The 13,372-nt window shown below is 40.1% G+C and overlaps 1 protein-coding gene across 2 annotated transcripts in view; it reads right to left on the bottom strand.

Annotated features, from left to right (window-relative positions):
* Positions 1 to 13,372, bottom strand: part of LOC107997157 (uncharacterized) — a 91,301-nt gene that overhangs the window by 14,643 nt on the left and 63,286 nt on the right. Inside the window, exon 4 of one of the 2 annotated variants that reach the window (XR_003697545.2) lies at positions 7,412 to 13,237. The exons of the other annotated variant lie outside the window; for it this stretch is intronic. The gene's annotated coding sequence lies outside the window, so the exon portion shown is untranslated. Of the gene's footprint in view, positions 1 to 7,411; positions 13,238 to 13,372 lie in introns of those variants that run through there. 2 annotated transcript variants of the gene reach the window in all.

The raw sequence follows: 13,372 nt of genomic DNA, 5'->3' as shown, positions 1-13,372 counted from the left end.
TAAAGGGGGGTTAGAAAGGGGGTCGAAGATTGATTATCTCACGACATGTGTACGCGGCTTCGACGAACCGGAAACGCGAGCATATTTTGCCCACGGGCGGCCGCCCTAATGAACGGAACAAGGAACGAAACGAGCCAAATGGGGGCCGCGTGTGCGCGGATTCGATGGCTCTTAAACTGGATGGGCGGACGCCGTGGCCACGTGCCGAAAGAAAACTCGACAATGGGTCGAGAGCACCGCTGACCCACGTGGCCGGCCACTTTTCGGCTTCTCCTCCTCCTCCTCCTCCTCCACTTTCTCCTCCGCCACGTGATTGATACGCTCTACGGGCCATGGATCCTGGAACGGCCCCAACCCCCTAACTCGCGTTTCAAACCGCTTGGAAAATCGCGTCCGACACGACGAGTTAGGAGAAATTGTCATTGGGCAAATTTGGATTCGATCGCGGGGTGTGTTGTAAAAATTTGATAAATCAACAGTCCGGTATAGAACATAAATTAGTTGGAAACATTCGAACGTTTCCTCCTCTCTGGGATAAACCGAAAAAAAAATCCAAAAAATGCAAATCGAATCGAGACAATTCGACAAAAACAACGAGAAGATGCAACGAGAGCCAGCCAGGACACCTAAGTGTGGTGTGGCACGAAGATATTCCCTGGAAAGGGTCAGAACAATCGTCTGCTCCTCGCTGTTCGAGAAGGGGGGGAGGGGGTAGGAAGAAGACTCTAGAATCCTAAAGTCCTAGGGGTCGAGGGGTTTACTGCTCCTTCCCAGTTGGCACACGACATCTTTGCTCGTAAGCACCCTAAACAAAGGGATATTGAGAGACTCCCGAGAGAGATAGGCCAAGAGGTGGATAAGACGGGGTGTGAAAGGGTGAGGGAGGAGGGTAGGGTACCTCAGGATCGGCTGACTCCGCCACAATGGTGCGTCGTCGGGAATCCAAGGGGGTTTATTAAAGCCGCGGTTGGCGATACAGCTCACGTTCCTTGCTTCTCTTCCACCACGAGCAACCCCCTTCTCTCCCCTCCTCCACTCCCCTTGCTTCTTCTTGCTCACGCTTGGATTCGATGGGCTCTCGTCCTTCTTCGAGCTGGAAAACAGTTGGATACGCTGCTCGAGAGAGAAGGTCATCCACAGGATCTGGAAGATGGAGAAGCTTAGAGAATGCTGCTGGTGGGTATTTTTAATTTTTTTGTAATGATTTGTTCGTAAACAATTTTTTTAAACGAATTTTAATATGTCCCTTAATTATTCCAGTTTTAAATACATAAATATCGTTAGAAAAAGAGAAATAAAGTGTAAAATTTAGAATTTAGAATTTAGAATTTTATCAAGCATCGAACAATTTGTCGATGATAAAAAAGAGGGAAGGGGGAATTAACTTTTAGTCTTAATGCGCATTCTTATCCCACTCGAATCACCACCTTTGTTTATTCAAAAAAAAAAAAAAAAAGAAAAAAGAAAAAACATACATCATCCATCACGAAGCCATCCAACTCCAACTCCTTGCCGATCGTCTAGTTTCGTTCTACAACGAAAAGACAAATGTCGAGGAATCGTGTACACCGGGAGGCCGTCATAACGCGTATACTCCACCTCGATGGGAAACGTCCCAGGATCCCAATGGAAGTAGCTGCGGGGCGTGAGGATGCACTCGCGCCTAATGCGCGTTCCGTGTCGGCCGGGTGGGTGGTGTAGCGGCGGAAAAGGAAGCGTTGATCGGTTGAACGAGAGACCTTCTCTCCTTCAACGATTCATGGCTGGGTCGGAGGGACGCGAGACACGTGTTTCCAGGCTGCCGATTACCCGCCGCCGCCTTCTTACACGCGTACGTCGCTCTGCCCGCGTAATGTCCTCGATGAAAGCCTCGAGGTAATAGCGAGAAAGTTGGCTAAATTCGTTTCTTTCACATTCGTGCAAAAGGGATCGAATAGGAGAGTGACAGTGGAAGAAGAATTTGGAAAAAATGTGCCAATGTTTCAAAAGTAACTTCTAAACGTTTCCTTTTAGTTTTTTTTTTTTTTTAATTTGGAATTTGTCGTCGAAATTTAAGGATATTTCATCCGATTGGGAATTTTCATTTTGAAAAATGAATTAATATTCTAACCTGTCAAAGATAACTTGTAAATTTCATTGGAAAGTTTCTAAATTTCTATTTCATTTGAATATGAAATTTCATAAATTTTTAAATCTTGAGAAAAGACGGAACTAAACGCTTTAAAAAAATTAACTTGTATTTTGTTTAAGAAAGTGTGTTAGCGAAAACCTTCGATTGGAAAATAGACTAATCGCGACATCTCTCTGCTAGGAAATAAATTACGTTAGATCACGTGATTCGTTTACGAGAAATGTAGTCTTACATTCCTTTCGGGCAAACAACGAGTGACGAAGGAAAATGGAATCTATCTCACAATCGACCTTTTTAATTTACATTTTCATAACCTTTGTGATACGTATTTTCGATCCACGTCACGAAAATCTGTGAAATTCATCCGATAACTTTTTCCATAGATACTTCCTCTCCTTAAATATCTTTCTTGACTGTACACTAGGATTATCCTTTGAAGAGGTTAGAACATTTATCTTTCGGTGTTCACTTGGCAAAATTTCCAAAAAACTCCACCGCAATCCCGACACGAAATCTCGAGCCAGCAGCGAAACGAGCTAACCTATACCTCTTCCATCCAAGAGGATCTTTCGGTGCCTTTCCGACAGCCGAGTGCTTCTCCAGGTTCGTAGGATCGAGTGGGTCGGTTCCTTTGAAATAAGAACACCTCCCCACTCCCAAGATCCTCGTTCTCGAGGATCGTGTCTTTATTAAAGGATCCACCGAACTATTTCGTCGTCCAGTTATGGGTTTAGCTGCAACACTGGCTCGTTCGAACTTTTTATCGACACTTCATTGGTTCAACGTCGGCATAATTAACGATATTCTATCGAGAATAAAGAGCCATACACGGCTTTATGTCGCTCATCTCGGCCAACGAGAAACGAAACTTTCTTTTAAGGAGTTTATCCCACGGTGTGGCCTGTTTTAAACGAGATCGCCTTTCGGTTAGGTTAGGTTAAGTTCTCTAGTATAGTCGAAATGCTTTTTTCTCGCGGAGAACTTGTTAGCTGTTAACGACTGTTATTAAGATCTTTGTAGTTTGATATATTTTACGAGCGCCGTAAATTATATTTTCGTTTATATTTTTTATTTCAATTCTTCGCGTGGCTTAATCATTAATTTCGTTTATAGTTTCAAGTATTTAGTATTGTTGTAATTGTCAAGAATTTTAAAATACACAAAATTTATAGAATTATCAATTCATCGTTCTAAATCATGTTAAATATCTCAATTATTCTTACAAATTACAATTGACAGAAAGAAATCGCGTGCTCTCCAACGAAAATCTATCGCCATTAAAATTTAAAAATTTGTAAAATTTCAAAACTCGTCATTTTTATTTTTGAATCGAATTAATCCTCGATTATTATTGCCAAATAGTCCATTTCGCCCCCCATTCGCAATTTGTCCAATGTAATTCCATCCAAAATCACCGCGTCGAACACGAAAATTAGAAAATTTAAACTTCTCTCTCTTATCCGACTACAATGACCGACATTACAAGGAATTTATGCCGCTCGTCACAGCGATCCACCTAGCCACGGATCGCAAATTGAGCAGGCTGGAAGTAATTGCGGAAGCGAGGCCGTTTGAATATCGTTACTGCGATTTATATTAAGCCGGGCGGCCTCCATTGTGTTCCTGCACCGTCTCCTGTCCTCCTCGCTCTCGCGCAGCTCCCGCGATCTTTGTCCTCCTCGCCCTTTCCATGGATGGATAGGGCCGGAATTAGACGAGTCTTTACGTCTATTACGTCGACACTCGTGGTGGAAAATAAAAATAAAATGGAAAGGGAAGAATTATTGCCTTCAATCGCTATTGTTGGAACTTTTTTATTAAATTTTGCTTTTCAAATATATCTCATTTTGGAAGATTTTTTCATTTCGTTCTTTTTTAGACTTTAGTTTTTGAAACCCGATATAAAAGTCATTTTTGACTCTGTAAAGAGCGATAAAAAGATTAATTCAAAGTTTCCAAAGTTTATTCTTAATTTTTCTTAATTTTGAAAATATTAATTTTTTCGTCCTTCTTTCATCCTCTAGCGATATCTACTCCAAAAATTGTTAACCCAACAATCAGTACAGCGATAAAGAAATTAAGAAATTTAAAAGAATAATTTTCACTGGACACAATAGAAACGTGTAAAACTATTCCTAATACACAAACTATATCTCGTTTCCTCGAGGCCCGCCGGAAGTTGCATTAGCGTCTCGTGGCTGAAACCAGAGGGTGGAGGGAGGACGGTTGGTGCTACGCTTCCTGGACAAAGTAACCACGCCATTGTCGCGACAAACCACCCCTTTTCACCCTCCTTTCCAGCGGTGGTGCACATCCATTGTACTCGCATCGTGTTAACTTATTTGCGCGATATGGGTTAGAAACGTGTCCTTTCGTTAAAATTGGTTGTGCGAACAGTAATCTTGTTTGAGACGAAGTCTGCGCGAAGCAAATTTGTCTCTTGTAATCTTAATAAATGATTTTTAAATTTTGTATACAATAGCTGATAATATTTTTTTCTTACTTTATGGTAGAAATTTTCGTAAATTCTCCTAAATTAAAAAATATAGATGTTATTTACGTTGCATAGAAAAAATTTTTATTTTTAAATTTTCATCAATTTATCATAGACGAGAATTATAATAAAATTCTGACTAATTTTATCCAATACAAATTGTCACTATTTTTATATTCTCAAGTAATTACAAAAATAAAAAATATCGTATTAAAATTCTCAAGATAGAAACTCTCCACGAAGTGATAATCAACAACGAAACCGACCTATATATATATATATATATATATATATAAACTTCGGAATAAAATCCATCTCCTTCCCTCCCCTTCAATTTAATACCATCCATTTATTTTTCAATTTACTTGCTACGTCGATCGAATGGAAGACGGATAAATGAACGTTTCAAAAAAGTGGTTAATAATGCATGCTCGAGAACGACAGTTGTCACTCGAAGGTGGGGAGGGCGCGCGCGTCATTAAAATACACCGGTTTTGCGTGTCTCGATCGGTGGACGATCAAGGAGAGCTTGAAAGCGAGAGAAAGAAAGAGAGAAGAAGACGAGAAGAGGAGCAGGAAAAAAATTACTGTCTCGAATATAAATTTCGAATTAAAAGGTGCACGACACCTGACCGACTCCGTTGTTCTCGATCTCCCCAAAGGGAGGGATATATATATTTATTGCTTAATTCGCGCTTCTTTGTTTCATAAAAGTGAGAAACAGCTTTAATAACCGGCCACGATGGATACGCGGCGTAATGAGGAGGTTGTTCGATGCACGCGAGAAAGAGAGAGAGAGAGAAAGAGAAGGAGCGCCATCTTTATAACCCGTCTCGGTTTCACGAAATTGGCCCGTGGAACGGAGGCCTTTCTTTATCGATGGACGTTTAAGTGGACGCGATTATAATTCAATGGCGCGTAACGTTTCCGCTGATGGAATACTAATTTCGGGATGGATGGATAATCCTGTTCTGGTATATTATATTACGTGTGGAGATCTTGATTAATTAGATTCGGAGGAGATATTTTTTTTTTTATTCGAATCGTGAAAATTGCGTATCTTTAGCGAAGATTTCGAAAATTCTCAGAGTGAATGAGGAAGATTGTAAGCGAACAGGTGATTGTGAATAAATATTTTTGTCTCTTCTTGTTTTTACTTAGAATGTAAGGTTAGAATAGAACTGGAAACACGTTTCAGGAATTTTTTGAATTAGTTCAATTAAAGGCCAGAAGAATAAGATTATTATACAACAATATCGATTATTATTGCACATAATATTAAAAATCGTGTCAAAAATTCAATTCAAACGGATTTTCCAAAATCCTTTAATCAACACTATAAAAAAAACACAACCATACTCTCTCTCTCCTTAGTCAGTAACACTCGGTTGCCGCATTATTTACCATAACTTTCATTGGCAACGCTCGCCTATATCTCTTCCTGGTCGAAGCAAAACACGGGGTAGGAGGCTGCGAAACTCCCTCTATCTCTCTCTCTACCCCTCTCTCTCTCGTTCCTTTCCCTTTTTCCCCTTTTTTTCTTTCCCTCCTCCCCTCGAACATCGGCAGATTTGTGGCTAGCCGATCCACCTCCCTCCCCCCTCCCTTCCCTCCCCCCTCGGTTCGTGAAATAAGGATACGGGAGCTCGATATGCTGCCAGCTTCCTTCGAGCCGTATTCCTCGAAGGAAGGAGAAGAACCCCTCCCTCGAACCCGAGCTTTCACAGCCAGACAAAGCCACCCCTTTCCACCTCCCCTCCCCTCCCCCCTCTCTTACCACGTGCTCGTCTCTTCCTCCTTCTTTCGAAAGGAACGACTCTATACCCCTCCTCCTCCTCCTCCTCCTGCAAGCTTGCACAAGGGGTGTCGTACGCCGCCGCCCCCCTCCCCCTACGCGGGGCTCTCTCTTTCCACGCGGCGACGGAGCATTGATTGCAGGTTCACAGTCTGGAACCTCAATTGTCGCATCTAAGGAGCGCTTCCACGCCTCGAACAATCGGCCCCCTCTTCCTCTCTCTCTCTCTCTCGACGTCCTCCCCCCTTTGCTCGACTTAAAGCCGCCCCTCGCTCCATCGACGAGCTGGAGGACGAGATATTGGGTGTTGCGAGTGTGAAATTGCGAATCGGCGGAGATTGTTATTCGCGTGATTATGTGTATTATACGGCTGCCGATCTCCTCGTAAGTTTTTGTCTTTCTAAGGGAAAATTTTAAAAGTTTCGAGATTTTTAATGTGTAATTTGAAAGAAACGTTTTGATACGATTGGTCGGTAATAATGATGTTGTACGTGTTTCTTTCTTATGGTTTTATATACATATATATGATATATTGATGTAAAGACGTTTTTAACAAAATATCGAAGCGAAATTTTAGTTCTGGTTTTTTGAAAATTTTGAAAAATATAGAAACTTGTTAAATTGAAAAAATTCGATCGAAATTATGAAAGTAATTAAAATAGTATATTTCTTACTTACGAGCATTGATGATTGAATATAAAACGTTGTGATTATATATATGGATGCACAGTTACCGAATAAATTTATCACGCAATAATAATTATTCGATAATGAAGTCGAAATGAATGTAATTGGATAACAGGTAATATTTTCCTAATAAAATTTATTTAGTTGATTCAAATCTTCTTTCTGTACTTCATCTTCGATCGAAGAGACAAGCTTGTTTACGACATACAGGGTGTTCCTTTAGAAAATAAATACTGTTTCGGATTAGATTTTGCATATAAAAGCTTAAAAAAAAATTTATAGGATCCATTTCGACAATTTGGGCAATTTGAAATACAGTTATGAAAATCATTAGTGTTTTTTGACATGTAACCATTAAAGTTATTTAAAGTAAGGTAAAAAGTATAGTTATTTTATTTCCAAGAAATAACGGATTATTTCTAGGTTAGATTTATAAAATTTAAAATCGAAGTTACGCCTATCCAATCTAAAAAGTTATATTTAAATTAAATTAAAAATAAACCTAATTTAAATTTCGACATGTTTCTTTTAAGATTCGAACTAGATTAAAGTTAGGTTCAAAGTAGATTTAGATTAAGAAATAGGTAACATTTAAAAATCATCGAAACCGGTGAAATATCCTGACAATTATACGATACTTTTTATTCACATTATGAATTGTATCTTCGAAAACAATTTTCACACACAAGCTGAAACAGCCTGTATGTAATTGATCGAGATGTGTGTTTCGACATGGGTGCGATCGGATAATCGCTTGTACTTGGTTTCCCGTGTATGAGAAACAGTAATTACGCGTTCCTCCGTATAATCATATAAGGGTCGATGGAAGTGGCGCTTGCACAAGCAACTGAAACTTACAATACGCGGAAGAATCGATCGATTATTACCCGTCATTATTGGCGAAGGTTACAGCAAAAAGACTCGAGTTTCTTCTTTAAAAAATAACTATTTCCCTTTCCTCGCGCACTGCATTCATTGCCCGATCCCGAACACGATTTCTCTTTGGATACCGACTAAATATCATCAAGAAATTTGCAAAATATATAACTTGTATAATTTGTAAATTTGGTTATTTATTGGATAGAAATTTTCTTGATTAAATTTAAATTTCAATACACCTGAAACAACAAAAATTATTACATCACTGTTGCGATACAATTATTAAAAATCTTGATGAAGAATAAAAATAACAAAGTTATATTTTATGTATACCTCGCATACCTCTCCGCGCAGAAAAAGATTCAAATCCATATTTCCATATTTTTATCCCGGCAAAATCACGCGATTCGATCGCAGACCAATCTCTATCGACGGAGTGTCTAAACGTACACGTGTCTAGCTAAGACGGAGCGTGTCGAGCAGGTGGCATCGTGCGCACGAGAGAGAAAGAGAGACAGAGTGAGAGAGAGAGGCGAGGCCGTGATCACGCGGTGGGATTACCTGTGCACCGGTGAGCCATTAGCCAGGCGTGTGTGCAATGTACTCGAGCGGACTTGTAGTCGCTTCCTAGGTGGGAGGAAACACGATTGTGTGCGCACGCGGGGCGTATAAACGCAGAAACACAAGGCGGAGGAGAGAGAGAGAGAGTTATCCAGGGGAGCCGAAAAGGCTCTCGATAGCCGATCATCGCCGGCCAAACAGCCAACACACGCTCCTGAAGACGCTGAAACCGTTTATGCACGTACGCGCCATATTAAGCGTAAATGAAGCGACCGCGTATATACCAGAGTCGCATTAAGCGGCTTGCAAGCCTAATGGAGGTAGCGGTGCCGATGTTGGCCGAGCAATTAAGCCAGTCAGCGGTCGAACAGAGAATAAATAACGGATATACAGGTGGTTGCGTCGAGGAGAGGAGGAGGAGGAGGAGTTGGTTGTTGTTTGTCCGTTTAACCGCCTTGTCTGATTTTCTAGAACGATTTTATATATATTGAATATTAAAATTTGTCGAGGGATATTTTTATATCTTTATTATATTTATTATTATATTGATTGCTGGATATATTTTATTTGAATTGTATAAATAGTATCACAAATTGTTATTGATTTACTATTAATATAACCAAGAATCTTAAAAAGCAGATCTTTTTCAGATTTCTAATAAGCGTATTTTTCTAAGCGGTCACCCATCCAAGTGTTAGCCGTAACCGAAGGTAATTGCACTTTAATTATCGAATAGAACTCGTGAAACTTTTGTTGCAAAGCCGATTACTTTTTCTTTCGAAGATTCTTAAGGTATAAATAATTTGTGGAAACGATTTCAAATATTGGTAACTCGAATTTCAAGAAACGAACTAAAATTTTCGACTTAAGTAGGTCCATAGTAATCGAGATTTGAAATTAAAAAATGCAGACGAGCTTTTCAACGTTATGTTACTACTACGTTTTTATTTCTGGCAATATTTATTAATTTCACGTAGGCTATCACCAATAAACTACTCGCAGTTACTAGAATCACCTTGTTAAGAGATTTAGAATCTATTGAAGAGAGAACCGGATCTTCCTCAAATTTACGACATTTCCTAAATCTACTGGTTTCATAATTGATGCTGTGGCTCGAATGTCCGATCGAAAGTGAGAATCTCTCCTTCTGCCTCCGCTGGGATCGGGCAATTTCCGGTTTGATCCCTCGCTTTTATGACCGTGAAACTGTATTCTCCTTTACGACTGTCCGTGATCAATTTCGAAAATTGCTAAGGAATTGGTTTACGATCATCGCACTTTTGTCATCACCTTTAACACCGAAATGTTGTATCTATATATATATTTCAATCAACTATACGAAATTAGATTAAGCGAATTGAAAATATAGAGTACAAATTTTTCAATGGATCACATTCAATCCTATCTAATTGCCATTCGTATAACTGATAATTCCTCTCCCTTCTCCTCGAAAAAAAAAAAAAAAGAAACAAATCGTCCAATACCACGAAACGCGTTCGATTCCCCTCCGATCGACAAATCGTCCCCGCGAAACATCATCATTCGTCATCAGGAAACGGGTGATTCTAACTCCCCACCTCCTCTTCCCCCCTCCCTCCAAACGATCCCTCGCCACGCGTCGCCCAACACCACCACCGCCATCCGCATAGAGGAGCCAACTTCCATCCAACATCGATCGAACATTCTTCAATTTCCAGTTCCGGTTTCCAGCCGATTGAAAAACGCGATTGACACACGACTCCTCCTCCCCCTCTTCCCTTCCTCGAAATATGAAAGGGGATCCCGATACGACCCTCGATTCGTATCGAGACGAAGGCATCGGAATCGGTATGGATGGAACAGAAAAGAGGCGAGGGGGAGGGGAGGGCAAGGAGAGGGGCACGCGTGGGCCCGAGGCCGGCATTAATGACGGCAGAGGTTCACGGCACTCGTTCGCCTCGTTACCGCCGCCCTGGGGCAGCCTGAGTCTCCCCCCCTCCCCGACTCGTTCGCGTAATGCGGCCAGGATATTATTTGTTTCCACTTGTTTGTGCGCGCAGCACCAGAAGCTCCCGACAAACAAACAATCTGCCTTTCGAGCGTCGCCACTGTCGGCCGACTGGCTCGACCCTCTCTCTCTCTCTCTTCCCCCCACCACCACTCGCCCCCACCTGTCCTCCTCTCTCGCGATGAGACGCTTCTTTTATCGTATCGTAAATAGATGGATGGGGAAGAGGAGGAACGAGGAGTGGACAGGAGGGAGGATTATGTACAGGGTGGTTCCGTTTCGATCGAGATATATTTAACGGGAGGGGAGGGAGTCGTTAATCGTAGGAAAAAATGTTTTTGGGAATATTCGTAATTTTGAACGAATTTTTTTTTTTATTATTCGCGAGAATTATATATATATTAGGAGGAGAATTATCGGTTTAGGAGAGAGATATATAAATTTGAAGAAGAAATGAAAATTAATTTTCACAGATAAAACTGTACATGGAAATCGTTTAATTTTCTTTCGAATAATTAAGAAAATGAATCAAGGTTGATTTCGAGCGGGACACCCTGTATACGCATACGTGAGGTGATGTGTATGCAATGAAGGCAGGCAGCCAGCCAACGCCCTTTTGTGTCAATGCTACGATAATTATTTCTGTAGACCGGGCTACGTAATGGCTCATTCAGACGGTGTCGCCAGCTTTTTTCAATGGTAAATCGCGGCCATTAAGCGGCCATAATGAACGCTATCGCCAGCAGCGCCGCCGCCGATCATATTTGTCTCTGGCGTTGAGTGTAGGTTATATCCACGCGCCTTTTCTTTCTTTGAGGAGGAAGGCTTGAGGGGAGGAAGAGCGCTTTTGAACCCCTTTGCCAGGTGATGGCAAAGGAGCTTTGATGATTCAAGGTTTTGACGTGGAAGGTGTGATTACGGGGTTTTTTTTGAGGGAGAGAGGTGGATGGGAATCAAAGAGTATCGTTTCGCGTGAAATTGATAGTCGGAATTTTTTTTCCTTTTTTTTATCGTGTGAATCGTGTGAAATTAAGGGAACTTATTCCAGGAATTTGTTTCAATTTTGTTCTAATTTTTCTTAATTTAATTCATTCGGTAAAAATAATTATTTCTAAGCATCTCTCAAAGTGAAAGAAGGGTTACATAAAATTTTTTTTTATTTATACCGAGCAAATAATTATTTAAACAATTCGAAGTGGAGAAAGATTTATTAAAAAAAAATATAGGGGAAAAATAAAGAAAATTGTACATTTTTCTAAAGGAACATATTTCCACCGACAATCGTTCAATTAATTAAATTAAATTCAATTAAAATCAAGGGATACACGTACATATCGGAATGAAATGAAAAAACGTTATCTCGATATGCTAAGTGTTGAGCAATATAATAAATATCATTCAATAAGCGTCTTATCTGAAATTGCCCCGTCTTTATCGATTGAAAAAAGAAAAGTTTAATTCGAAATTATCCCAAATAACGAAAAGATATTAAACGATATTCTTCGTGTACCTCTTATCCCATCGGTTAATTAACTCGTTTTGTTCGTTACAAGCCGTATCACGGAACAAGATGTGCTCCGTCTTTTTCTTTTTCAAGTCTTTTTTCTTCCCACTCGAAGAGGAAAACGAGAAACGAAGGGGAATACACGCGATACCTTTGAAATTCTAAAACTTGTTACTCAAGCTTGCTCGATCAGGGACGAGGACACGTTAGCTCCTCTCTGTCTAGAGGAGTCTATTCATAAAATTGTTTTTGCTACGTGTCAAGATATTTCTATTCGTGCATATTAAAATTCAATTAGAGTGATATAAGTGATAGAATGGGATAAGATTAAAATAATTAATTAGATTGGAAATGTTTATGTAGAATTTGTTCTATCCATTTTAAACGTTATATATATATTTCTCCATTTTTAAATTTCAATCTATGGATCAAACATATCACGAGAAAGAGGTCGCTATCGACTGTATCTCCTATAAATTAATTTATTCGTTTTAAATAATACAAATTTATAGAAAAGAATCTCGTTAGAAGAGAACTATTTGTTCGAAACTCGATAAAATTTATCTTAACAATTTTCAAATTCGACATAGTTTAAAAAATCCGAAAACCTCAATTAATACGTAAATACATATACAAATGCATAATCTCGACTTACTCGAATATCAAAAAAGAACGAAACTCGAAAGAGGGAGGAAAAACGCTGATGACAATGCGATGGGATGGGAAAATAAAGAGAGGGGAAATATAAATTTCCATCATCCCTCTTTTCGACCGGCGGCCGTCGTTATTAATTTACGAAATGGGTGAATTCTCGAGAGTCAGCCTCGCGTTTTCCACGAAGCCAGCGGCCTTTAACCGGGCGGTTTTACAAGTTAATTTTATCGTACAGGTTTGACGACTAAGCCTCCCCCTCCCCCTCCTCCTCCTCCTGTGTGCAAACTCAAAGGAAACTGCGCTCGGTTCGGATGGGAGGGGGGGAAGAAAAAAAAAAAAGAGAAAAGTTGGCTTTAATATCGTTCAAAGTAATCTTGAGAAATTGCCTGTCTGCGTTTACCACCTTGTCGCATTTGCGTTTTTTTTAATACGCTCCCCCTCCCCTCCTCTTGATGTCACTTTTTACAAGCGTGCCTTCGTTCCGTTCCACGGCGAACAGGGGACCGATCGAGTAAATGGAGGAGGTGTAACAGGATTTTGATACGCTGCAAAACGTTTTTAATCGTTATACATATAGGTGACAAGCACTCTTACGTGTAATTAGCATTTTCGCGTGATAGGGGATTCGAGGAAATTGATTTGCAAATTGCAGAGTATTCGGGTTCGTGTCGAAATATCGA

This window comes from Apis cerana, linkage group LG11, assembly GCF_029169275.1.
Source record: "Apis cerana isolate GH-2021 linkage group LG11, AcerK_1.0, whole genome shotgun sequence".
Classification (NCBI taxonomy): Eukaryota; Metazoa; Arthropoda; class Insecta; order Hymenoptera; family Apidae; genus Apis; species Apis cerana.
This window is presented reverse-complemented; position numbering and strand designations above follow the sequence as displayed.